Source organism: Pristiophorus japonicus, chromosome 2, assembly GCF_044704955.1.
Source record: "Pristiophorus japonicus isolate sPriJap1 chromosome 2, sPriJap1.hap1, whole genome shotgun sequence".
Taxonomy (NCBI): domain Eukaryota; kingdom Metazoa; phylum Chordata; class Chondrichthyes; family Pristiophoridae; genus Pristiophorus; species Pristiophorus japonicus.
This window is the reverse complement of record NC_091978.1, coordinates 52,224,125-52,249,908: the sequence shown is the minus strand read 5'-3', so window position 1 is coordinate 52,249,908 and position 25,784 is coordinate 52,224,125. Positions and strand designations below refer to the sequence as shown.

Here is a 25,784-nt window from a genome sequence, read left to right as displayed (position 1 = left end):
ACGTTACACTCAGTCCCCTCTTCCAAATCATTAATATAGATTGTAAATATTTGGGGTCCCAGCACTGATCCCTGCGGCACCGCACTGGTTGCCAGCCCGAGAATTAACCATTTATCCCGACGCTCTGTTTTCTGTTAGTTAGCCAATCCTCTATCCATACGAATATATTACCCCCAACCCCGTGAACTTTTATCTTGTGAAGTAACCTTTTATGTGACATCTTGTCAAATGCCTTCTCGAAGTCCAAATACACCACATCCACGGGTTCACCTTTATCCACCCTGTCAGTTACATCCTCAGAGAATTCCAGCAAATTTGTCAAACATGCTGACATAAATCCATGCTGACTCTGCCTGACAGAATTTTGCTTTTCCAAATGTCCTGCTACTGCTTCTTTAATAATGGACTCCAACATTTTCCCAACCACAGATGTTAGGCTAACTGGTCTATAGTTTTCTGCTTTTTGTCTGCTTCCTTTTTTAAATAGGGGCATTACATTTGCAGTATTCCAATCTGCTGGGACCGCCCCAGAATCCAGGGAATTTTGGTAAATTACAACCAATGCATCCACAATCCCTACCGCTATTTCTCTTAAGACTCTAGGATGCAAGCCATCAGGTCCAGGGGATTTATCTGCCTTTAGTCCCAGTACCACCTCCTTAGTGATTGTGATTGTGATTGTGTTAAGTACCTCCCCACCTTTAGCCCCTTGACTATCCACTGTTGTGATCGTTAGTGTCCTCGACCGTAAAGACTGATACAAAATATTTGTTCAGAGATCCCCATTACTAATTCCCCGGTGTCGTCCTGTAAGAGACCAACATTTACTTTAGCCACTCTTTTCCTTTTTATATACCTATAGAAACTCTTGCTATCTGTTTTTATATTTTGTGCTAGTTTACTTTCATAGTCTATCTTCCCTTTCGTAATCATTTTTTTTAGTCATTCTTTGCTGGCTTTTAAAAACTTCCCAGTCTTCTGTCCTCCCACTAGTTTTGCCAACTTTGTATGCCCTAGTTTTTAAATTGGATACCGTCCTTTATTTCTTTAGTTAACCATGGATGGATCTCTTTTCTCTCACACTCTTTCCTCCTCGCTGGAATATATTTTTCTTGAGTTGTGAAATATCTCCTTAAATGTACACCACTGTTCATCAACCGTCCTACACGTGTTTTCCCAGTCCCCTTTACCCAATTCTGCCCTCATACCTTTATATTCTCCTTTATTTAAGCTTAGTACACTTGTTAGAGATCCAACTTTCTCACCCTCCATCTGAATTTGAAATTTAATCATGCTATGATCACTCATTCCAAGGGGATCCTTTATAAGAGATTGTTTATTAATCCTGTCTCATCACATAGGACCAGATCGAAGATACCTTGCCCCCTGGTTGGTTCTGTTACATACTGCTCAAGGAACCCATCCCTTATGCACTCAATGAACTTGTCCTCAAGACTACCCAGATCAATTTGATTTGTCCAATCAATATGGAGGTTAAAATCACCCATGATTATTGCTGTTCCCTTTTTACAAGCCCGCACTATTTCCTGGTTTATGCTCCAACTAACAGAGTTGCTACTGTTAGGGAGTCTATACACCACGCCCACCAGTGACTTTTCCCCTTATTATTCCTTATCTCCACCCAAACTGTTTCAACATCCTGATCATTTGAGCCAATATCATTTCTCACTATTGCAGTGATTCCATCCTTTATCAATAGAGGTACCTCACCTCCTTTTCCTTTCTGTCTGTCCTTCCGGATTGTCAAATACCCCTGAATATTTAATTCCCAGTCCTGCTCACCTTGCAACCACATCTCTGTAATGGCGATCAGATCATACTCATTTGTCTCAATTTGTGTCGTTAACTCATCTATTTTGCTACAAATGCTACGTGCATTTAGACAAAGTGCCTTTAAATTTGTTTTTTTTAACCCTTTTTCCTGCTTGTTTCCGCTCTCCTTCAAACTCACTTTTTTTTATTTTTGCTTTCTAATTCCAACTTTACTCCCCTCCCTACTGAATCTATTTTCAGGTTCCTATCCCCCTGCCAAGCTAGTTTAAACCCTCCCCAACAGCACTAGCAAACCCCACCGCAAGGATATTGGTCCCGGCTCTGTTGAGGTGCAACCTGTCCAGCTTGTACAAGTCTCACCTCCCCCAGAAGTGGTCCCAATGCCTCAGGAAACTAAAGCCCTCCCACCTGCACCATCTCTCCAGCCACGTAGTCATCTGCTCTATCCTCGTATTTCTGTTCTCGCTGGCTCATGGCACTGGGAATAATCCGGAGATTACTACCTTTGAGGTCCTGCTTTTTAATCTCTCTCCGAGCTCCCTAAACTCTGCCTGCAGGATCTCATCCCTCTTTGAGGAACACAACTACCCACCTTCTGCCACTCTGAATACTTTCCCTTTCCCCCTGCTTTCTGACATGCAGCCAACTCGCTATCCATTCTGCTACTTGTCCCCAACTCCGCATTCTCTGACCTCGTTCATCAGTCTATTATGTGGCACCTTATCAAAGGTCTTTTGAAAATGTAGATAAATTACATCTACTCCATGGGACAGGACGGGAAAGTGGAGATGAGCTGTAAGTTGAGCGATGATTTTACTGAATGGCAGAGCAGGCTCCAGGGGCTGTAGGACCTACTCCTGCTCCTATTTCTCAATCACAGGAACACGGGGGACAATGCCGCTTTAAACACAGAGGGAAGGACGCTGGGCGCCGCGCATGTTCAGAGGCTCAAACCTCGCCAACAATCCGGCCTCCGCTACGCCTGCGCACTGGGCCCTGGTCGCCACGGCAACCGCGCGGGACCTCCTGGGTAAACTGCACAGTCGGCTGTTGAGGCCGAATCACCGACGGAAAGTGAGTTTTAGGAATCGATGTAACTCGAGGTCGGAGCGGAGAGAGAATAAAGTAAAATCTAAACCTGAGAGTCGGCCGAGAGCTCCCCGCACACCGAATAGAGCGGATTCAGCCGCGCCCGTCACCTGCTGTTGCGGGGGGTTAGGAGGAGGTGTGGAATGAACACGTGACTCTGGTTTGACTGACGGGCGCTTGGACCAATAGGAAAAGCCCGAGCGGAGGTGGGCGGGGCGAGTTGGCGGCGGGTCCTCCAATCAATGGCGGCGCAGCAAGGGGGCGGGGCCTGGTGTCCAGCTCAGGTGCGCTGGGGTCGATTGTGACGCGCTGTCCCCAGGTGAGAGCAGCTGAGTGAGCACACAGCTGGGGCTGGAATCTGGGACAGGGGCCACAGTGAGCGCCCTTTCAGAGGGACAGCAGCTTCACCACACAAGCTTTTTAAATACACATTTCCTGCAGTGTCATAGACAGCCTCGGTCACTCTGCAAAAACTCTGAAATGTTTAAGAATTAAATAAAGGAGTCAAAAACATCAGCTGTGACAATTTAAAAAGACAGTCCCTTACCAGCTGAATGCTGACACTCGGTGCTCACATGGATAGAATGCCCCATTCCCCGGACACGGGCACCCAGCACCTCTATGACAGCAACATTTGCAGAACAATGGCAATATAACATAGAAACATAGAAAATAGGTGCAGGAGTAGGCCATTCGGCCCTTCGAGCCTGCACCACCATTCGTTAAGATCATGGCTGATCATTCCCTCAGGACCCCTTTCCCGCTTTCTCTCCATACCCCTTGATCCCCTTAGCCGTAAGGGCCACATCTAATGTGTAGAGTGAGCTTTACTCTGTATTTAAACCGTGCTGTCCCTGCCCTGCGAGTGTTTGATGGGACTTGGAAGGATGAGAGGTAATCTTATTGAAACATAAGATTCTGAGGGGTTGTTTCCCCCTGGCTGGAGAGTCTAAAACTACTTGAGCCACATATAGGCCAGACTGGGAAAGGACGGCAGATTTCCTTCCCTAAATGATACTAGTGAACTAGATGGATTTTACAAGAATCTGATAGTTTCATGGTCACCTTTACTGACACTAGCTTTTCATTCCAGATTTATTTAATGTTGAACTTTGTCTTTTTTGGTCAATGAAACATTTTTAAAAAACAGACATTCTGTTGTAAGTTAAAGAGCCTTGTATCCAATAAGTGGAATATAGGCCCCACAGCCTCCCCAAGCCCTGAACAAGGGACTGCAGAACGTCGCTGCCCTGCGGGTCCTGCCCCTCAGACTCCCCGATTGGTTGGAAGACCCGGTGCTGGCTCGCTCCTCCAGCCCCGCTCGCTCCTGATTGGTTGGAAGCTCCCGTCAATCAGACTGAGGCCAGGTCACGTGTCCCTTGAGCACGCTCCGTCAAACTGAAGTTGTTCCGCTTGGGGCCTGGATCGGTGACTCTCGGGTTTGGATTTCCCTTTAGTCTCATCCTCTGATCTCAATCAGATCTCAGGAAAATCTCACATTACCTCACTGACTGCGGCTCTAAACCAACACCGACTTTACAAAGAAAACCCCGCGTGGCAGCCTGCATCTCAGGGGCAGGGGAGAATGATTGACAGGGGCCAGGCAGCGTGTTCTGAGCATACGTGGTGTGGTCCGGTGGAGAGGGAGGACCATGTGGGGCTGAGTAGGCCGATCGAAAAAAAGCTATCCAGCCTACTCCGACCTTCCAGCACTAGGTCCGTACCCTTGTAGGTTACGGCACTTCAAGTGCACATAAGAACATAAGAATTAGGAACAGGAGTAGGCCATCTAGCCCCTCGAGCCTGCTCTGCCATTCAACAAGATCATGGCCGATCTGGCCGTGGACTCAGCTCCACTTACCCGCCCGCTCCCCATAACCCTTAATTCCCTTATTGGTTAAAAATCTATCGATTTGTGATTTGAATACATTCAATGAGCTAGCCTCAACTGCTTCCTTGGGCAGAGAATTCCACAGATTCACAACCCTCTGGGAGAAGAAATTACTTCTCAACTCGGTTTTAAATTGGCTCCCCTGTATTTTGAGGCTGTGCCCACTAGTTCTAGTCTCCCCCCCAGTGGAAACAACCTCTCTGCCTCTATCTTGTCTATCCTTTTCATTATTTTAAATGTTTCTATAAGATCACCCCTCATCCTTCTGAACTCCAATGAGTAAAGACCCAGTCTACTCAATCTATCATCATAAGGTAACCCCCTCATCTCCGGTATCAGCCTAGTGAATCGTCTCTGTACCCCCTCCAAAGCTAGTATATCCTTCCTTAAGTAAGGTGACCAAAACTGCACGCAGTACTCCAGGTGCGGCCTCACCAATACCCTGTACAGTTGCAGCAGGACCTCACTGCTTTTGTACTCCATTCCTCTTGCAATGAAGGCCAACATTCCATTCGCCTTCCTGATTACCTGCTGCACCTGAAAACTAACTTTTTGAGATTCATGCACAAGGACCCCCAGGTCACTCTGCACCGCAGCATGTTGTAATTTCTCCCCATTCAAATAATATTCCCTTTTACTGTTTTTTTTTCCAAGCTAGATGACCTCACATTTTCCGACATTGTATTCCATCTGCCAAACCTTAGCCCATTCGCTTAACCTATCTAAATCTCTTTGCAGCCTCTCTGTGTCCTCTACACAACCCGCTTTCCCACAAATCTTTGGGTCATCTGCAAATTTTGTGACACTACACTCTGTCCCCTCTTCCAGGTCATCTATGTATATTGTAAACAGTAGTGGTCCCAGCACCGATCCCTGTGGCACACCACTAACCACCGATTTCCAACTCGAAAAGGATCCATTTATCCCGACTCCCTGCTTTCTGTTAGCCAGCCAATTCTCTATCCATGCTAATACATTTCCTCTGACTCCGTGTACCTTTATCTTCTGCAGTAACTTTTTGTGTGGCACCTTATCGAATGCCTTTTGGAAATCTAAATACACCACATCCATCGGTACACCTCTATCCATCATGCTCGTTATATCCTCAAAGAATTCCAGTAAATTAGTTAAACATGATTTCCCCTTCATGAATCCATGTTGCGTCTGCTTGATTGCATTATTCCTATCTAGATGTCCCGCTATTTCTTCCTTAATGATAGCTTCAAGCATTTTCCCCAATACAGATGTTAAACTAAGCTGCCTTTTGTCTGCCCCCTTTTTTAAACAGAGGCGTTACATTAGCTGCTTTCCAATCCGCTGGTACCTTCCCAGAGTCCAGAGAATTTTGGTAGATTATAACGAATGCATCTGCTATAACTTCCACCATCTCTTTTAATACCCTGGGATGCATTTCATCAGGACCAGGGGACTTGTCGACCTTGAGTCCCATTAGCCTGTCCAGCACTACCCACCTAGTGATAGTGATTGCCTCAAGGTCCTCCCTTCCCACATTCCCCTGACCAGCAATTTTTGGCATGGTTTTTGTGTCTTCCACTGTGAAGACCGAAGCAAAATAATTGTTTAAGGTCTCAGCCATTTCCACATTTATTATTATTAAATCCCCCTTCTCATCTTCTAAGGGACCAACATTTACTTTAGTCACTCTCTTCCGTTTTTATATCGGTAAAAGCTTTTACTATCCGTTTTTATATTTTGCGCAAGTTTACTTTCGTAATCTATCTTTCCTTTCTTTATTGCTTTCTTAGTCATTCTTTACTGTCGTTTAAAATTTTCCCAATCTTCTAGTTTCCCACTAACCTTGGCCACCTTATACGCATTGGTTTTTAATTTGATACTCTCCTTTATTTCCTTGGTTATCCACGGCTGGTTATCCCTTCTCTTACCAGCCTTCTTTTTCACTGGAATATATTTTTGTTGAGCATGATGAAAGAGCTCCTTAAAAATCCTCCACTGTTCCTCAATTGTGCCACCGTTTAGTCTGTGTTCCCAGTCTACTTTAGCCAACTCTGCCCTCATCCCACTGTAGTCCCCTTTGTTTAAGCATAGTACGCTCGTTTGAGACACTACTTCCTCACCTTCAATCTGTATTACAAATTCAACCATACTGTGATCACTCATTCCGAGAGGATCTTTTACTAGGAGATTGTTTATTATTCCTGTCTCATTACACAGGACCAGATCTAAGATAGCTTGCTCCCTTGTAGGTTCTGTAACATACTGTTCTAAGAAACAATCCCGTATGCATTCTATGAATTCCTCCTCAAGGCTACCCCGTGCGATTTGATTTGACCAATCGATATGTAGGTTAAAATCCCCATGATTACTGCCGTTCCTTTTTCACACGCCCCCATTATTCCCTTGATTATTGTCCGCCCCACCATGAAGTTATTATTTGGGGGCCTATAAACTACGCCCACCAGTGACTTTTTCCCCTTACTATCTCTAATCTCCACCCACAATGATTCAACATTTTGTTAATTAGAGCCAATATCGTCTCTCACAACTGCCCTGATATCATCCTTTATTCACAGAGCTACCCCACCTCCTTTCCCTTCTTGTCTATCTTTCCGAATTGTCAGATACCCCTGTATGCTTAATTCCCAGTCTTGGCCACCCTGCAACCACGTTTCTGTAATGGCCACCAAATCATACCCATTTGTAAGATTTGTGCCGTCAACTCATTTACTTTATTTTGAATGCTGCGCGCGTTTAGGAAGAGTGTTTTAATACTAGTTTTTAAACCATGATTTTTAGTTTTGAACCCCTCCTGCAGCCCATTTATATTCATACATATTGTCCCTTCCTATCACCTTGTAGTTTACACTTACCCTAGTGTTACTCTGCTCTGTTGCCTCCTGCCTTTTGCATTCTTTCTTGGGGTCCTGTTCATCTGAGCTCTCACCCATTCTTACTAGCTCAGAGCCCTCTCCTGGGTTCCGAATACTCCTCGCATTGAGGCACCGAGCTTTCAGGCTTGCCTTTTTATTACACTTTGACCCTTTAGAATTTTGCTGTACAGTGGCCCTTTTTGTTTTTTGCCTTGGGTTTCTCTGCCCACCACTTTTCCTCATCTCCTTTCTGTCTTTTGTTTCTGTCTCCATTTTGTTTCCCTCTGTCTCCCTGCATTGGATACCATCTCCCTGCCATATTAGTTTAACTCCTCCCCAACAGCACTAGCAAACACTCCCCCTAGGACATTGGTTCCGGTCCTGACTCGGTGCAGACCGTCCGGTTTGTACTGGTCCCACCTCCCCCAGAACCGGTTCCAATGCCCCAGGAATTTGAATCCCTCCCTGCTGCACCACTGCTCAAGCCACGTATTCATCTGAGCTATCCTGCGATTCCTACTCTGACCAGCACGTGGTTGATGGAATTCAATCTGGAAAAATGTGAGGTAATGCATTTGGGGAGGGGCAACAAGGCAAGGGAATGCACAATAAATAGGAGGATACTGAGAGATGTGGAGGAACAGAGGGACCTCAGAGTATATATCCACAGATCCTTAATGGTAGCAGAACAGGTCGATAAGGTAGTTAAAAAAGCATACGGAATTCTTTCCTTTATTAACCGAGGCATAGAATAGAAGAGCAGTGAAGTTATGCTGGAACTGTATACAACACTAGTTAGGCCACAGCTTCAGTACTGCGTGCAGCTCTGGTCACCCCGAGATTACTACTTTTGAGGTCCTACTTTTTAATTTAGCTCCTAGCTCCTTAAATTCGTCTCATCCAAGTACTTTTTAAATATGGTGAAGGTTTCTGCCTCTACCACCCATTTAGGCAGTGAGTTCCACTCCCACCATCCTCTGGGTGAAGAAATGTTTCCTCATCTCCCCTCTAATCCTTCTACCAATTACTAAATCTATGCCCCCTGGTTGTTGACCCCTCTGCTAAGGGAAATAGGTCCTTCGTATCCACTCTATCTAGCCCCCTCATAATTATATACACCTGAATTAAATCTCCCCTCAGCCTCCTCTGTTCCAAGGAAAACAACCCCACCCTATCCAATCTTTTCTCATAGCTAAAGTTTTCCAGTCCTGGCAACATCTTCATAAATCTCCTCTGCACCCTTTCTAGTGCAATCAGATCCTTCCTATAAAATGGTGACCAGAACTGCACGCAGTACTGAAACTGTGGCCTAACTAGTGTTGTATACAGTTCTAGCATAACTTCACTGCTCTTCTATTCTATGCCTCGGTTAATAAAGGAAAGCATTCCGTATGCTTTTTTAACTACCTTATCGACCTGTCGTGCTACCATTAAGGATCTGTGGACATATACTCTGAGGTGCCTCTGTTCGTCCACATCTCTCAGTATCCTCCTATTTATTGTGCATTCTCTTGCCTTGTTGCCCCTCCCCAAAGGCATTACCTCACATTTTTCCAGATTGAATTCCATCAACCACTTTTCTGCCCAGCTGACCCGTTCATTAATGGGAACAGTTTCTCTCTATATAATCTGACCAGACCCCTCAGAATTTTGAACACCTATCAAATCTCCTCTGAATCTTCTCTGCTCTGAGTATCGGTAAGGACAATGGTACCTCTGGGGAGTGCAGCCAGAACCAATTCCAAGGCACCACCGGTGGCTCAGTTGCACAGGGGGGAGGGACAAAGAACAAAAGACTCCTAGTGATAGGGGATTCTATAGTTAGGGGAACAGACAGGCGTTTCTGCGGGCATAGACGTGATTCCCGAATAGTTTTGTACCTTCTTGGTGTCAGGGTTAAGAATGTCACAGAGCAGATGCAGAGCATCCTGCGGGGGGGGGGGGGAGGGGGCGAGGGTAAACAGCTAGAGGTCGTGGTCCATATTGGGACCAACGACATAGGTAAAATGAGGGATGAGGTCCTACAGGAAGAACAGGAAGAATTCAGGGAGCTGGGAAGAAAATTAAAAGATAGGACCTCAAAGGTAGTAATCTCCGGATTACTACCGGTGCCACGTGCTAATGAGTATAAGACTAGAAGGATAGAGAGGATGTACACGTGGCTGGAAAGTTGATGTAGGAGGGTGGGCTTTAAATTCTTGAGGCATTTGGACCGCTTCCGGGGGAGATGGGACCTGTACAAACTGGACGGGCTGCACCTCAACAGCGCCGGGACCAATATCCTCACGGGGAGTTTTGCTAGTGCTGTTGGGGAGAGTTTAAACTAGCTTGGCAGGGGGATGGAAACCTGACAACGAATTCGAAAGGGAAGGAAATAAAGCAGAAATTGGATAGCAAGAATCTAGAAAGCGAATCTGTAAGACAGAGGAAAGAGGTATTAGCATGTAGTAAGCAAGGAGGTCTTCCTGTGCTGAATGGTATATACTTTAATGCAAGGAGTATAGCGAATAAGGCGGATGAGCTAAGAGCACAGATAGATACTTGGGAGTATGACATTATAGCCATTACAGAGACATGGCTGAAAGAGGGGCAGGTTTGGCAGATTAGTGAAAACAAACGTAGGTCCATTGCAGTCAGATTCAGGTGAATTTATAATGGAGAACAAAGAAATGTCAGACCAATTAAACAAATACTTTGGTTCTGTTTTCACGAAGTAAGACGCAAATAATCTTCCAGAAATACTAGGGGACCGAGGGTCTAGCGAAAGGGAGGAACTGAAGGATATCCTTATAAAGCGGGAAACTGTGTTAGGGAAATTGATGGGATTGAAGGCCGATAAATCCCCGGAGCCTGATAGTCTGCATCCCAGAGTACTTAAGGAAGTGGCCATAGAAATAGTAGATGCATTGGTGATCATTTTCCAACAGTCTATCGACTCTGGATCAGTTCCTATGGACTGGAGGATAGCTAATGTAACACCACTGTTTAAAAAAGGAGGGAAGAGAGAAAATGGGTAATTATAGACCGGTTAGGCTGACATTAGTAGTGGGGAAAATGTTGGAATCAATTATTAAAGATGAAAAAGCAGAGCATTTGGAAAGCAGTGACAGGATCAGTCCAAGTCAGCATGGATTTATGAAAGGGAAATCATGCTTGACAAATCTTCTGGAATTTTTTGAGGATGTAACTAGTAGAGTGGACAAGGTAGAACCAGTGGATGTGGTGTATTTGGACTTTCAAAAGGCTTTTGACAAGGTCCCACACAAGAGATTGTTGTGCAAAATCAAAGCACATGGTATTGGGGGTAATGTACTGACGTGGATAGAGAACTGGTTGGCAGACAGGAAGCAGAGAGTTGGGATAAACGGGTCCTTTTCAGAATGGCAGGCAGTGGAATGCCGCAGGGCTCAGTGCTGGGATCCCAGCTCTTTACAATATACATTAATTATTTTAAATGAAGGAATTGAGTGTAATATCTCCAAGTTTGCAGATGACACTAAACTGGGTGGCGGTGTGAGCTGTGAGGAGGACGCTAAAAGGTTGCAGGGTGACTTAGACAGGTTAGGTGAGTGGGCAAATGCATGGAAGATGCAGTATAATGTGGATAAATGTGAGGTTATCCACTTTGGGGGCAAAAACACAAAGGCAGAATATTATCTGAATGGCGGCAGATTAGGAAACGGGGAGGTGCAACGAGACCTGGGTGTCATGGTTCATCAGTCATTGAAAGTTGGCATGCAGGTACAGCAGGTGGTGAAGAAGGCAAATGGTATGTTGGCCTTCATAGCTAGGGGATTTGAATATAGGAGCAGGGAGGTCTTACTGCAGTTGTTCAGGACCTTGGTGAGGCCTCACCTGGAATATTGTGTTCAGTTTTGGTCTCCTAATCTGAGGAAGGATGTTCTTGCTATTGAGGGAGTGCAGCGAAGGTTCACCAGACTGATTCCCGGGATGGTGGGACTGACATATGAGGAGAGACTGGATCAACTGGGCCTTTATACACTGGAGTTTAGAAGGATGAGAGGGGATCTCATAGAAACGTATAAGATTCTGACGGGACTGGACAGGTTAGATGCGGGAAGAATGTCCCCGATGATGGGGAAGTCCAGAACCAAGGGACACAGTCTTTGAATAAGGGGTAGGCCATTTAGGACTGAGATGAGGAGAAACTTCTTCACTCAGAGAGTTATTAACCTGTGGAATTCCCTACCGCAGAGTGTTGTTGATGCCAGTTCATTGGATATATTCAAGAGGGAGTTAAATATGGCCCTTGCGGCTAAAGGGATCAAGGGGTATGGAGAGAAAGCAGGAAAGGGTTACTGAGGCAATGATCAGCCATGATCTTATTGAATGGTGGTGCAGGCTCAAAGGGCCGAATGGCCTATTCCTGCACCTATTTTCTATGTTTCTATGTTTCTATCAATATTCCTGGCTACAGGATTTTTATACAAGATAGAGAGAGGGGTAAAAAGTGGCGGGGGGGGGGGGGTTAAAGTACTGATTAAAGAAACTATTACAGCAGTGAGGAGGGATGATATGTTAGAGGGATCATCAAATGAGGTCATATAGGTCGAATTGAAAAATAAAAAAGGGGCGATCACACTGCTGGGCGTGTATTATAGACCCCCAAACAGTGGGAGGGAAATAGAGGAGCAAATATGTAGGCAAATTGCTGTAAAGTCCAAAAACCATAGGGTAGTAATAGTAGGAGATTTTAACTATCCAAATATTGATTGGGACAAATTTAGTGTGAAGGGTATAGAGGGTGCGGAATTCTTGAAATGCATTCAAGAGAGTGTTTGTAGTCAGTATGTAGCAAGCCCAACACGAGAGGGGGCGGTCTTGGATTTAGTTTTGGGGAATGAAGCTGGGCAGATTGAAGGAGTATTAGTGGGAGAGCACTTGGGTGCCAGTGACCATAATTCAGTCAGATTCAAGTTGGTCATGGATAAGGACAAGAATAAGCCTGGAATAAAAGTTCTGAATTGGGAAAAAGCTAATTTTGCTAAGTTAAGGAGTGATTTGGCCATGGTGGACTGGAATCAGCTACCTGTGGGTAAATCAGTGTCGGAACAGTGGGAGGCATTCAAGGAGGAGATCCGGAAGGCTCAGGCCAAACATGTGCCTTTAAAGAAAAGGGCTGGGGAAAATAATTCTAGAGCCCCCTGGATGTCTAGGGACTTACAGGGGAGGATTAAGAAAAAAAGGGACACTTATGTCATATACCAACAGCTAAATACTTTAGAATCTTTAGAGGAATATAGAAAGTTAGGAGGCAAAATTAAAAAGGATATTAGGAATGCTAAGAGAGAGCACGAGAAATTCTTGGCCAGTAAAATTAAGGAAAACCCTAAGATGTTCTATAAATATTTTAAGAGGATAACTAAAGAAAGGATAGGGCCTATTAGAGACCATGAGGGTAATGTTTGTGTGGAGGCGGAAGATGTTGGGAGTGTTCTTAATGAATACTTTGCACCTGTTTTCACAAAGGAAAGGGGCAATACAGATACTGCTATCGAGGAGGAGTGTGATATTCTGGATGAAATAAATATAGTGAGAGAGGAAGTATTACGGGGTTTAGCAGCTTTGAAAGTAGGTAAGTCCCCAGGCCTGGATGAAATGCATCCCAGGCTGTTGAGCGAAGTAAAAGAGGAAATAGCAGAGGCATTGACCATCATTTTCCAGTCCTCTTTGGATCTGGGCATGGTGCCGGAGGATTGGAGGACTGCTAATGTAGTACCCTTGTTTAAGAAGGGAGAAAGGGGTAGGCTGAGTAATTAAGGCCTGTCTGCCTAACCTCAGTGGTGGGAAAATTATTGGAAAAAAAATCCTGAAAGACAAAATAAATCTGAATTTGGAAAGGCAAGGATTAATTAGGGACAGTCAGCACAGATTTGTTAAGGGAAGATCGTGTTTGACTAACCTGATTGAATTTTTTGGAGAGGTAACCAAGAGGGTCGATGAAGTAGTGCATACGATGTAGTATATATGGACTTTAGCAAGGCTTTTGATAAGGTCCCACATGCTAGACTGGTCATGAAGGTTAAAGCCAATGGGATACAGGGCAAAGTGACAAGTTGGATCCAAAATTGGCTTGGCGTTAGGAAGCAAAAGGTAATGATTGATGGATGTTTTTATGACTGGAAGGATGTTTCCAGAGGTTCCGCAGGCTCAGTACTGGGTCACTTGCTTTTTGTGGTATATATCAACGATTTAGATTTGAATATAGGGAGTATGATTAAAAAGTTTGCAGACGACACTAAAATTGGCTGTGTGGTTGATAATGAAGAGGAAAGTCATGGGCTCCAGGAGGATATCAATCTACTAGTCGGGTGGGCAGAGCAGTGGCAAATGGAATTTAATTCAGAGAAGTGTGAGGTGATGCACTTTGGAAGGGCTAATAAGGAAAGGGTATACACATTAAGCGGTAGGCCACTTAATAGTGTAGATGAACAAAGGGACCTTGGAGTGCTTGTCCACAGATCCCTGAAAGTAGCAGGCCAGGTGGATAAGTTGTTTAAGAAAGCATACGGAATACTTGCCTTTATTGGCTAAGGCACAGAATATAAGAGCAGGGAGGTTATGCTTAAATTGTATAATACTTTGGTTAGGCCACAACTGGAGTACTGCATGCAGTTCTGGTCGCCATATTATAGGAAGGACATGATTGCACTAGAGAGGGTGCAGATGAGATTTACTAGAATGCTGCCTGGAATAGAGTATCTTAGTTATGAGAGCAGATTGGCAAGGTTGCGTTTGTTCTCATTGGAACAGAGAAGTTTGAGAGGAGACCTCATTGAGGTGTACAAAATATTGAGGGGCCTGGACATAGTTTTCCATTGGTGGAGGGGTCTATTATGAGGGGGCATAGTTTTAAGGTGGTTGGTGGAAGGTTTAGAGGGGATTTGAGGCAGGGGGGGCTTCTTTACGCAGAGGGTTGTGGGGATCTGGAACTCGCTGCCTGGAAGAGTGGTGGATGCAGAAATGCTCACCACTTTTAAGAGATGGTTGGATGGGCACTTAAAGTGCAGTAACTTGCAGGGTTACGGACCTAGAGCTGATAATTGGGATTAGACTGGATGATCTTTTATTGGACGGCGCAGATATAATGGTAAGTACTGCAGGGAATCGAATACGGCCAGGGTGATCTCCTGGACTAGTTTCGATCGTCTGGATGAGTCGGAGAGGAATTTTCCCAGATTTTTTCTCCCTAAATTGGCCTCGGTTTTTATCTGTTTTTTTTCCTTTCCCAGGAGATCATGGCTCCAGGTGGGGTGGAGTGTAGAATGTTTCAGTATAAGGGGTGTCGCAGTTGTGTGAGGTGGCCTGGTTGGGATGGGTGTTCTTTGCCTTTCTGTCATTGTTCATAGGTTTATTTGTAACCTTTAGGGCTGCTGACAGCGGCTCTTTGTCGGCCAGCGCGGACACGATGGGCCAAAATGGCCTCCTTCTGCGCTGTAAATTTCTATGTTTCTAAGGAGAAAACCCCAGCTTCTCTGGTCTATCCACGTAACCAAAGTCCCTCATTCCTGGAACTATTCTCGTAAATCTTTTCTGCACCCTCTAAGGCCTTCGCATCCTTCCTAAAGTGCGGTGCCCAGAATTGGACACAATACTCCAGTTGAGGCCGAACCAGTGTTTTATAAAGATTCATCATAACTTCCTTGCTTTTGTACTCTATGCCTCTATTTATGAAGCCCAGGAACCCATATACTTTATTAATCACTTTCTCAACCTGCCCTGCCACCTTTAACGATTTGTGCACATGTACCCCCACGTCTCTCTGTCCCTGCACCCCCTTCAGAATTGTACCCTTCAGTTTATATTGCCTCTCCTCATTCTTCCTACTAAAATGTATCACTTCACACTTTTCTTCCCATTCCACCTGCATGTCTATGGCTTCTTGAAGTTTATGGGCCTTAACTTGGTGGCCTTAATGCTGGCTGCCGCCGAGTTTTTTGGGCGGTCTCCCCTCGGTGCCATTTTCGTGGAGGTCTCCCGCCAGCAGGAGGGGAGTTCCGCTGGGAACCGCCCGCTGACGGCAGCTGGTGTGCAAGTCGTGTAAGTGACCTCCTGCTCACCGAGCTGCCAGTTTGGTGCGGGCGGGAGTCGGCGGCAGCAGGGGGAAGGACCGCTGTGTGAAGGCAGGTCTAACCCCAATGGTAACTAAGAAGACCTGCAAAAAAAGGTTAGTGAACTTCTTTTAATTATTTTTTTTTCAGCGACTTATGTCTATGGGGTCCCCTGAACGTGTTCCAGAGGGATTTTATTTGGTGAAAATTTTTAATTTTATATGTTCCCCTCTCCCTGGACCCGATTCAATCCTCGGCGACACTTTGGCGAGGATCGCATTTGCCGCTGACATTGCGAGCTCCTGCCCGCTGCCACCCAAATTCACGGCATAAGTCATTATTTTGCCACCGGGCAGTACTGCCATATTTTTTAGATGAATCTTCCTGGAAAAGTACCACATGTTACTGCACAAGATAAAATTTCACGGGGTTGGGGATAATATATTAGCATGGATAGAGGATTGGCTAACTAACAGAGAACAGAGAATCAGGATAAATGGTTCATTCTCTGGTTGGCAACCAGTAGCTAGTGGGGTGCCGCAGGGATCAGTGCTGGGACCCCAAGTATTTACAATCTATATTAACAACTTGGAAGAAGGGACTGAGTGTAACGTAGCCAAGTTTGCTGACGATACAAAGATGGGAGAAAAAGCAATGTGTGAGGACACAAAAAATCTGCAAAAGGACATAGACAGGCTAAGTGAGTGGGCAAAAATTTGGCAGATGGAGTATAATGTCGGAAAGTGTGAGGTCATGCACTTTGGCAGAAAAAAAATCAAAGAGCAACTTATTATTATTTAAATGGAGAAAGATTGCAAAATGCCGCAGTACAGCGGGACCTGGGGGTACTTGTGCATGAAACACAAAAGGATAGTATGCAGGTACAACAAGTGATCAGGAAGGCTAATGGTATCTTGGCCTTTATTGCAAAGGGGATGGAGTATAAAAGCAGGGAAGTCTTGCTACAGCTATATAAAGATATTGGTGAGGCCACACCTGGAATACTGCGTGCAGTTTTGGTTTCCATATTTACAAAAGGATATACTTGCTTTGGAGGCAGTTCAGGGAAGGTTCACTAGGTTGATTCCGGGGATGAGGGGGTTGACTTATGAGGAAAGGTTGAGTAGGTTGGGCCTTTACTCATTGGAATTCAGAAGAATGAGAGGTGATCTTATCGAAACATATAAGATTATGAGGGGGCTTGACAAGGTGGACACAGAGAGGATGTTTCCTCTGATGGGGGAGACTAGAACTAGAGACCATGATCTTCGAATAAGGGGCCACCCATTTAAAACAGAGATGAGGAGAAATTTCTTCTCTCAGAGGGTTGTAAATCTGTGGAATTTGCTGCTTCAGAGAGCTGTGGAAGCCGGGACATTGGATAAAATTAAGACAGAAATAGACAGTTTCTTAAATGATAAAGGGATAAGGGGTTATGGGGAGCGGGCGAGGAAGTGGAGGTGAGTCCATGATCAGATCAGCAATGATCTTATTGAATGGCGGAGCAGGCTCGAGGGGCCGTATGGCCTATTTCTTATGTTCTTATGTCTCTCGGCAGTCCTTTGGGCAGCACTTGGGCGGGCCTTGGCTTTCACCAAGTTCAGGCCCTATGACTATCCTCCTCACTGTTCACTATACTTCCAAGTTTTGTGTCATCTGCAGATTTTGAAATTGTGCCCTGTATACCCAAGTTAATTAATATAGATCAAGAAAAGTAGTGGTCCTAGTACAGACCCCTGGATAAACTTCCCCCAGTCCAAAAAACAACCGTTCACCACTTCTCTCTGTTTCCTGTCACTTAGCCAATTTCATATCCATGCTGCCATTGTTCCTTTTATTTTATGGGCTTCAGCTTTCCAGACAAGCCTATTATGTGGCGCCTTATAAACGCCTTTTGGAAATCCATGTACACCACATCAACTGCATTGCCCTCATCAACCCTGTCTGTTACCTCATCAAAAAATACAATCAGAATCAGAGCTACCATGTCCAGCAGACGTGCGGCCAGGAAACCCAGGGTGCAGCACTTCTTCCATCCTAGCCGCCACTTCCCGGCGTCTTAACCCAGTTCCACCGAGTCTGACTCGGGACAAAGGTCAGGACCCAGGCACTCCCAGAATGGCTCATGGCCCTGGGAAGCATGTGCACTCTCAGCAGGGAAATAGCACCTTGGATAGAGCGATTTCTGCGGCACAGAGAATTGTGGGTCCTGCGGCTGCCATTAGCCAGCAGCTGGCAGAAAGAGTTTTATTACAATTTCCCATGTGGGACTGTCAAGGGAGGTGGATTCTAGGGGAGATTAGTTTGCTAAACAGACACTGTCCGAACATAAGAAATAGGAGCAGGAGTAGGCCATTTGACCCCTCGAGTCTGCTCCGCTATTTAATAAGATCATGGCTGATCTGATTGTGGACTCAGTTCCACTTCCCCGCCCACTCTCCATAACCCTTTATTCCCTTATCGTTCAAAAATCTGTCTATCTCCGCCTTAAATATATTCAATGATCCAGCCTCCACAGCTCTCTGGGGCAGAGAATTCCACAGATTTATGACCCTGAGAGAAGAAATGTAATGGAGTATTGTTTTAGAAACAAGTATTTCTGCAGAGGTTTTCATTCATTTTACATAGACAGATTTTTGTATTTCATTTTTGGAATGTGGACATCGCTAGGAACGCCAATATATATTGCCAATTCCCAATTTCCTGTTGAGAAGGTGATGGTGGTCCGCCTTCTTGAACTGCAGCAGTCCGTGCGGTGAAGGTACTCCCACAGGTAGGTAGGTAAGGAGTTCCAGGATTTTCACCCAGTGACGATGAAGGAATGGTGATATATGTCAAAGTCAGGATAGTGTGTGACTTTGAGGGGAACTTGGAGGTGATGGTGTTCCCATTCCTTTCCTTTCCTACAACGACTGTCTGTCCCATCTGTGACAGAGAATGTAATTCCTGTATTGGACTGTTCAGTCACCTAAGAACTCATTTTTAGAGTGAAGGCAAATCTTCCTCGATTTGGAGGGATTGCCTATGATGATGATGATGATACAACTGCTGTTTTTGTCCTTCTAGATGGTGGAGGCCATGGGTTTGTGATGTGCTGTCAAAGTTCCGGTCGAGTTGCAGATAAATAAAATCACTTTCCTTCACCATTCCCCCTCCCACCTCTCTCTCTCTCTCTCTCTCTCTCTCCTCCCATAGAGGCCAGGGTCTTGTGAAGGCCCAGACTGGAACCTGAAGGACATTAGTGAATCAGTTGGGTGTTAATGATAATTCAGCAGCTTTCATTGTCACTTTTTCCTCCTGTCGACCCCACAAATGACTAGATTCATTAAGGTCAATTTCATAACCTGACTTTGTTTTTTTGTGGGTTCTCTCTCCCTCCCTCTTTTTCTTGTTTTAAATTTATTTTACAGGGTGTTAAAGGGGAGAATTTGTAGACAAGAAGCTCAAAGCAAACATCAAATCAAGATCTGACAGAGTCACTCGTTTATCGGAACTGAATATATCATCGTCCTCTGAATATGGAAGCAAAAAGCACCGTTCACAGTGGGGAGAAATGGTACACGTGTTCTGTGTGTGGCCGAGGCTTCAGCCAATCATCCAGCCTGGAGCGATACAAGTGCAGTCACACCCGGGAGAGGCCGTTCATCTGTTCTGAGTGTGGGAAGGGTTTCACTCATTCATCCCACGTACTGCCACACCAGCATGTTCACACTGATTTGAGACCTGTTAAATGTTCTGACTGTGAGGAGAGATTTAAAAGCAAAAAGGATTTGCTGAGACACCAGCAAGTTCACACTGGGGAGAAGCCGCACATCTGCTCCTGAGTGTGGGAAGGGATTCACTAATTCATCCAACCTGCTGAGTCACCAGTGCACTCACACTGGGGAGAGACCGTTCACCTGCTCCTGAGTGTGGGAAGAGATTTTCTCAGTCATCCGATCTTCGGATACACCAGCGAGTTCACACTGGGGAGAGGCTGTTCACCTGCTCTGAGTGTGGGAAGGGATTCACTTGTTCATCCACCCTGCTGAATCATCAGTGAGTTCAAACTGACGGGAGATCTTTTAAGTGCCCGGACTGTGAGATGAGCTATACAAGTTTTGGGGAGCTGACTTGCCATCAATGTATTCACACTGATGAGAGACCACTCAGATGCTCTCACTGCAGGACTGGGTTCAGACGATCATCTGATCTCACTGTACACCAGCGCACTCACACTGGGGAGAGGCTGTTCACCTGCTCCATGTGTGGGAAGGGATTCACTCCGTCATTCAACCTGCTGATACACCAGCGAGTTCACACTGGGGAGAGACCTTTCACCTGCTCTGAGTGTGGGAAGAGATTCACTCGGTCATCGCACCTGCTGACACACCAGTGAGTTCATAAGTGACTGCAGCAGTTGGATTCTGCTGTTATTACTTCTGTTAACCACACCCAGGACTGAACCATGTACATTCTGACAGGGTTTGTTTCTGCTGCTTTTAAAAACCCCTGTAACTGGGCTAGAGTTTAATATTCTGGATATATTTCAAATAAATTAGCGTTGTCTTCAACACATTGCTGTAGATTTTTGTCTTTCCCACCTGAGTGTTTAGCATCACCAGAAAGGACAATCTGGGGGGAGGATCATACGGCAGGAACAGAACTTCAGCCTGGACACAGTCCTTCAGGGCCACACTGAGAGGGGAAAACGGCATTTTGGTCTTTCTCATCTCTCTGCACTAACAGCAAAGTCACCGTGCGGATTAAGCTTGAGGCGTGTAAGAAATGTGCCCTAGCCGCTCTTTTTCTATGGTTCAGAGCGCCTAGGCATGGAAAAAAAGGCTTGTTAAGAAATGAACTCAGTGTTTTGTTGCTTTTTTTCATGGCCGTATTAACCCGCGTCACTACTTTTAGTGATTTGTGTATCTGTACCCCCAGATCCCTTTGCTCCTCTACCCTATTTAGACTCTTATTTTCCATGTAGTGTGTGGCCTTCTTATTCTTACTACCAAAGTGTACAACCTCACATCTATATTGATTTGCCAATTACATGCCCATTCTGCAAATGTATTAATGTCTTCTTGCATTTTGTCACAGTCTTCTTCAGTATTAACTCTTCCTCCCAATTTGGTGTCATTAACAAATTTTGAAATTGCACTTCCGATTCCTGGGTCCAAACTGTTTATGCAAATGCTGGACAACAGTGGTCCCAGCACTGATCCCTGTGGAACACCACTTCCCACTGTTTGCCAGTCTGAGTAGCTACTCTTAACCCCTACTCTCTGTTTCCTGTTTTATAACCAGCTTGCTATAAGAAACATAAGAAATAGGAGCAGGAGTAGGCCATTTGGGGCATAAATTTAAAGTAATTGGTAGAAGGTTTAGAGGGGATTTGAGTGGAAATGTCTTCATGCAGATGGATGCGGGGGTCTGGAACTCACTGCCTGAAAGGGTGGTAGAGGCAGAAACCCTCACCACATTTAAAAAGTACTTGGATGTGCACCTGAAGTGCCATAACCTGCAGGGTTACGGACCTAGAGCTGGAAAGTGGGATTAGGCTGGATAGCCTCTTGTTGGCCGGCATGGACATGATGGACCGAAATGGCCTACTTCCTTGCTGTAAACTTCTATGATTCTATGATTTGGCCCCTCGAGCCTGCTCCGCCATTTAATAAAATCATGGCTGATCTGATCATGGACTCAGCTCCACTTCCCTGCCCATAACCCTTTATTCCCTTATCGCTCAAAAATCTGTCTATCTTCACCTTAAATATATTCAATGACCCAGTCTCCACAGCTCTCTGGGGCAGAAAATTCCACAGATTAACAACCTTCTGAGATAAGAAATTCCTCATCTCAGTTTTAAATGGGCGGCCCCTTATTCCAAGACTATGTCCCCTAGTTTTAGTTTCCCCTGTGAGTGGAAATATCCTCTCTGCATTCATCTTGTCAAGCCCCCCTCATTATCTTATATGTTTCGATAAGATCACCTCTCATCCTTCTGAACTCCAATGAGTGCAGGTCCAACCTACTCAACCTATCTTCATGTCAACCCCCTCATCTCCGGAATCAACCTAGTGAACCTTCTCTGAACAGCCTCCAATGCAATAAATAAGGAGACCAAAACTGCACACAGTACTCTAGGTGTGGCCTCACCAATACCCTGTACAGTTGTAGCAAGACCTCTCTGCTTTTATACTTCATGCCCCTTTGCAATAAAGACCAACATTCCATTTGCCTTCCTGATTACTTGCTGTACCTGCATACTAACTTTTTGTGTTTCATGCACAAGGATTCCCAGATCCCTCTGTACTGCAGCACTTTGCAATTTTTCTCCATTTAAATAATAATGTGCTTTTCTATTTTTTCTGCCAAAGTGGATAACCTCACACTTTTCCACATTATACTCCATCTGCCAAATATTTGCCCACTCACTTAGCCTGTCTATATCCCTTTGCAGATTTTTTGTGTCCTCACAATTTGCTTTCCCACCCATCTTTGCCAAAGTGCATGACCTCACACTTTCCAACATTATACTCCATCTGCCAAATTTTTGCCCACTCACTTAGCCTATGTCCTTTTGCAGATGTTTTTGTGTCCCCCTCACACATTGCTTTTCCTCCCCTCTTTGTATCATCAACAAACTTGGCTATGTTACACTCAGTCCCTTCTTCCAAGTCGTTAATATAGATTGTAAATAGTTGGGGTCCCAGCACTGATCCCTGCGGCACCCCACTAGTTACTGGTTGCCAACCAGAGAATGAACCATTTATCCCAATTCTCTGTTCTCTGTTAGTTAGCCAATCCTCTATCCATCCCTTTGAAAGTAAACTAGCGCAAAATATAAAAACAGATAGCAAAAGTTTCTATAGGTATAAAAAAAAGGAAAAAGGTGGCTAAAGTAAATGTTGGTCCCTTAGAGGCCGAGACCGGGAATTAATAATGGGGAACATGGAGATGGCAGAAACTCTGAATAACTATTTTGTATCAGTCTTTACAGTAGAGGACACTAACAATATTCTGACAGTGGATAGTCTAGGGGCTATAGGGGGGAAGGAACTTAACACAATCACAATCACTGAGGAGGTGGTACTCAGTAAGATAATGGGACTAAAGGCAGATAAATCCCCTGGACCTGATGGCTTGCATCTCAGAAGTAGTGGCAGGGATTGTGGATGCATTGGTTGTAATTTACCAAAATTCCCTGGATTCTGGGGAGGTCCCAGCAGATTGAAAAACTGCAAATGAAATGCCTCTATATAAAAAAAGCAGACAAAAAGCAGGAAACTATAGACCAGTTAGCCTAACAGCTGTGGTTGGGAAAATGTTGGAGTCCATTATTAAGGAAGCATTATTAACTCCAACCTTCTGATTTCTGATATGTAGCCATCTTTCCATCCATTCTGCTATCTGGACCTTGGTCACCTTGTAGACCGTACATACTGCAGACACAGTGCACCAGTGGTGGAGGGGATGGATATTGAGATCTGTGGCAGGGGCACCGATGAACTGGATTTCTCTGTCCGTGAGTTTTGAGGCATTGCTGGTGGCATCGTTCACCTCTTTCCAGCTTATAAAATAGAAATTTTATTGACAGTATATTAAAGCCATTAACAGACTCTCGGGTAGGTCACAAAAATAAACGAGGCCTCATAAGTTTCTGTCAGAATGACAGGCCTGAACTTGAGGCCTGAGCTGTGGAGTTAGTAACGGAAAAGTGGCGGCCAGCGTACTTCGCACCATGGCTGAGGACCCAGGTTTCTATATAATTTACTGATTCATTTTGTTTATTGCCCAATCTCGAGCGTCTGGCAGATAATCTTGCCGCCTGGCAGAGGCGGGAGTCGCCAATGGAGGGCTCGTTACACGGGGGTCCTTCCCTGCACCATTGGGAATCTGGGGTGGAGAGTGTTGCACAGAGCAATCGTGTGCAATGCTTTTTAAGTGCCTTTCTGGACTTAGTAGTTTTGATGGCCTTGAGTCATCCATGGGCCATGTATATATTCAGTGTGAGAGGTTGCAGCCCCTGTATAGTTACCCGAAGGGGCTGCTCCTCAACTTTTGTTTACACTTTAGCCCCATGCTCTTAATCTTTGGCCACCCGGTATAGAGGAGGTAAGTTGGAGGATCTTCTCCTAGACCTGCTCATTGGCCTGGCTAAAACAGCAATTTGTAGATCCACGATGGATGGGTCCCATGGTGGGGGCGGGGGGTGGGTTCGCTCTGGGTGCCTGCCTCTCTTCCGCGGTCTTGTCTGTACCCGGGTGGTCCTTGGATGGAGCATGCGGTGTCCACCGGTACACTTGATACCTTCCGCGATTGGTGAGCATGGAAGATATCAAGCGGCGATAATCAATCCTCACAATCAGACTATGATTTAATTACTAATTGTGTGTGTGTGTGTCACAAATAGATTTTTGCTCACACCTAAAGAGTCTGTTTATGTCGTGTTGTAATGACCTTTTTCAGTTGCCTGGTGTCAGAACAGAAATCAAAGGGAGATGATGCCCCACTCGGTTAATGAACTCCTTGACACATTTCCATGCATTTCTTTTCTTCAAGATCACAAGGCCATTATTTAACAATGGATTGCCAGTTTTTAGTGAGGCTTGATCTGGTCCTGTGCAACGAGACAGGAATAATAAACGATCTCCTAGTAAAAGATCCTCTCGGAATGAGTGATCACAGTATGGTTGAATTTGTAATACAGATTGAGGGTGAGGAAGTAGTGTCTCAAACGAGCATACTATGCTTAAACAAAGGGGATTACAGTGGGATGAGGGCAGAGTTGGCTAAAGTAGACTGGGAACACAGACTAAACGGTGGCACAATTGAGGAACAGTGGAGGATTTTTAAGGAGCTCTTTCATAGTGCTCAACAAAAATATATTCCAGTGAAAAAGAAGGGCGGTAAGAGAAGGGATAACCAGCCGTGGATAACCAAGGAAATAAAGGAGAGTATCAAATTAAAAACCAATGCGTATAAGGTGGCCAAGGTTAGTGGGAAACTATAAGATTGGGAAAATTTTAAACGACAGCAAAGAATGACTAAGAAAGCAATAAAGAAAGGGAAGATAGATTACGAAAGTAAACTTGCGCAAAACATAAAAACAGATTGTAAAAGCTTTTACCGATATATAAAACGGAAAAGAGTGACTAAAGTAAATGGTGGTCCCTTAGAAGATGAGAAGGGGGATTTAATAATGGGAAATGTGGAAATGGCTGAGACCTTAAACAATTATTTTGCTTCGGTCTTCACAGTGGAAGACACAAAAATCATGCCAAAAATTGCTGGTCACAGGAATGTGGGAAGGGAGGACCTTGAGACAATCACTATCACTCGGGGGGTAGTGCTGGACAGGCTAATGGGACTCAAGGTCGACAAGTCCCCTGGCCCTGATGAAATGCATCTCAGGGTATTAAAAGAGATGACGGAAGTTATAGCAGATGCATTCGTTATAACCTACCAAAATTCTCTGGACTCTGGGGGTGTACCAGCGGATTGGAAAGCAGCTAATGTAATGCCTCTGTTTAAAAAAGGGGGCAGACAAAAGGCAGGTAACTATAGACCGGTTAGATTAACATCTGTATTGGGGAAAATGCTTGAAGCTATCATTAAAGAAAAAATAGCGGGACATCTAGATAGGAATAGTGCAATCAAGCAGACGCAACATGGATTCATGAAGGGGAAATCATGTTTAACTAATTTACTGGAATTCTTTGAGGATATAACGAGCATGGTGGATAGAGGTGTACCGATGGATGTGGTGTATTTAGATTTCCAAAAGGCATTCGATAAGGTGCCACACAAAAGGTTACTGCAGAAGATAAAGGTACGTGGAGTCAGAGGAAATGTATTAGCATGGATAGAGAATTGGCTGGCTAACAGAAAGCAGAGAGTCGGGATAAATGGGTCCTTTTCGGGTTGGAAATCGGTGGTTAGTGGTGTGCCACAGGAATCGGTGCTGGGACCACAACTGTTTACAATATACATAGATGACCTGGAAGAGGGGACAGAGTGTGGTGTAACAAAATTTGCAGATGACACAAACATTAGTGGGAAAGCGGGTTGTGTAGAGGACACAGAGAGGCAGCAAAAAGATTTAGA

At 44.9% G+C, this 25,784-nt stretch overlaps 1 protein-coding gene across 3 annotated transcripts in view; it reads right to left on the bottom strand.

The window, feature by feature from the left end:
* Positions 1-25,784, bottom strand: part of LOC139238171 (zinc finger protein 239-like) — a 51,891-nt gene that overhangs the window by 21,360 nt on the left and 4,747 nt on the right. Inside the window, exon 1 of one of the 3 annotated variants that reach the window (XM_070867464.1) lies at positions 2,933-3,029. The exons of 1 other annotated variant lie outside the window; for it this stretch is intronic. The gene's annotated coding sequence lies outside the window, so the exon portion shown is untranslated. Of the gene's footprint in view, positions 1-206; positions 294-2,932; positions 3,030-25,784 lie in introns of those variants that run through there. One more of the 3 variants, XM_070867466.1, reaches the window with a different exon arrangement.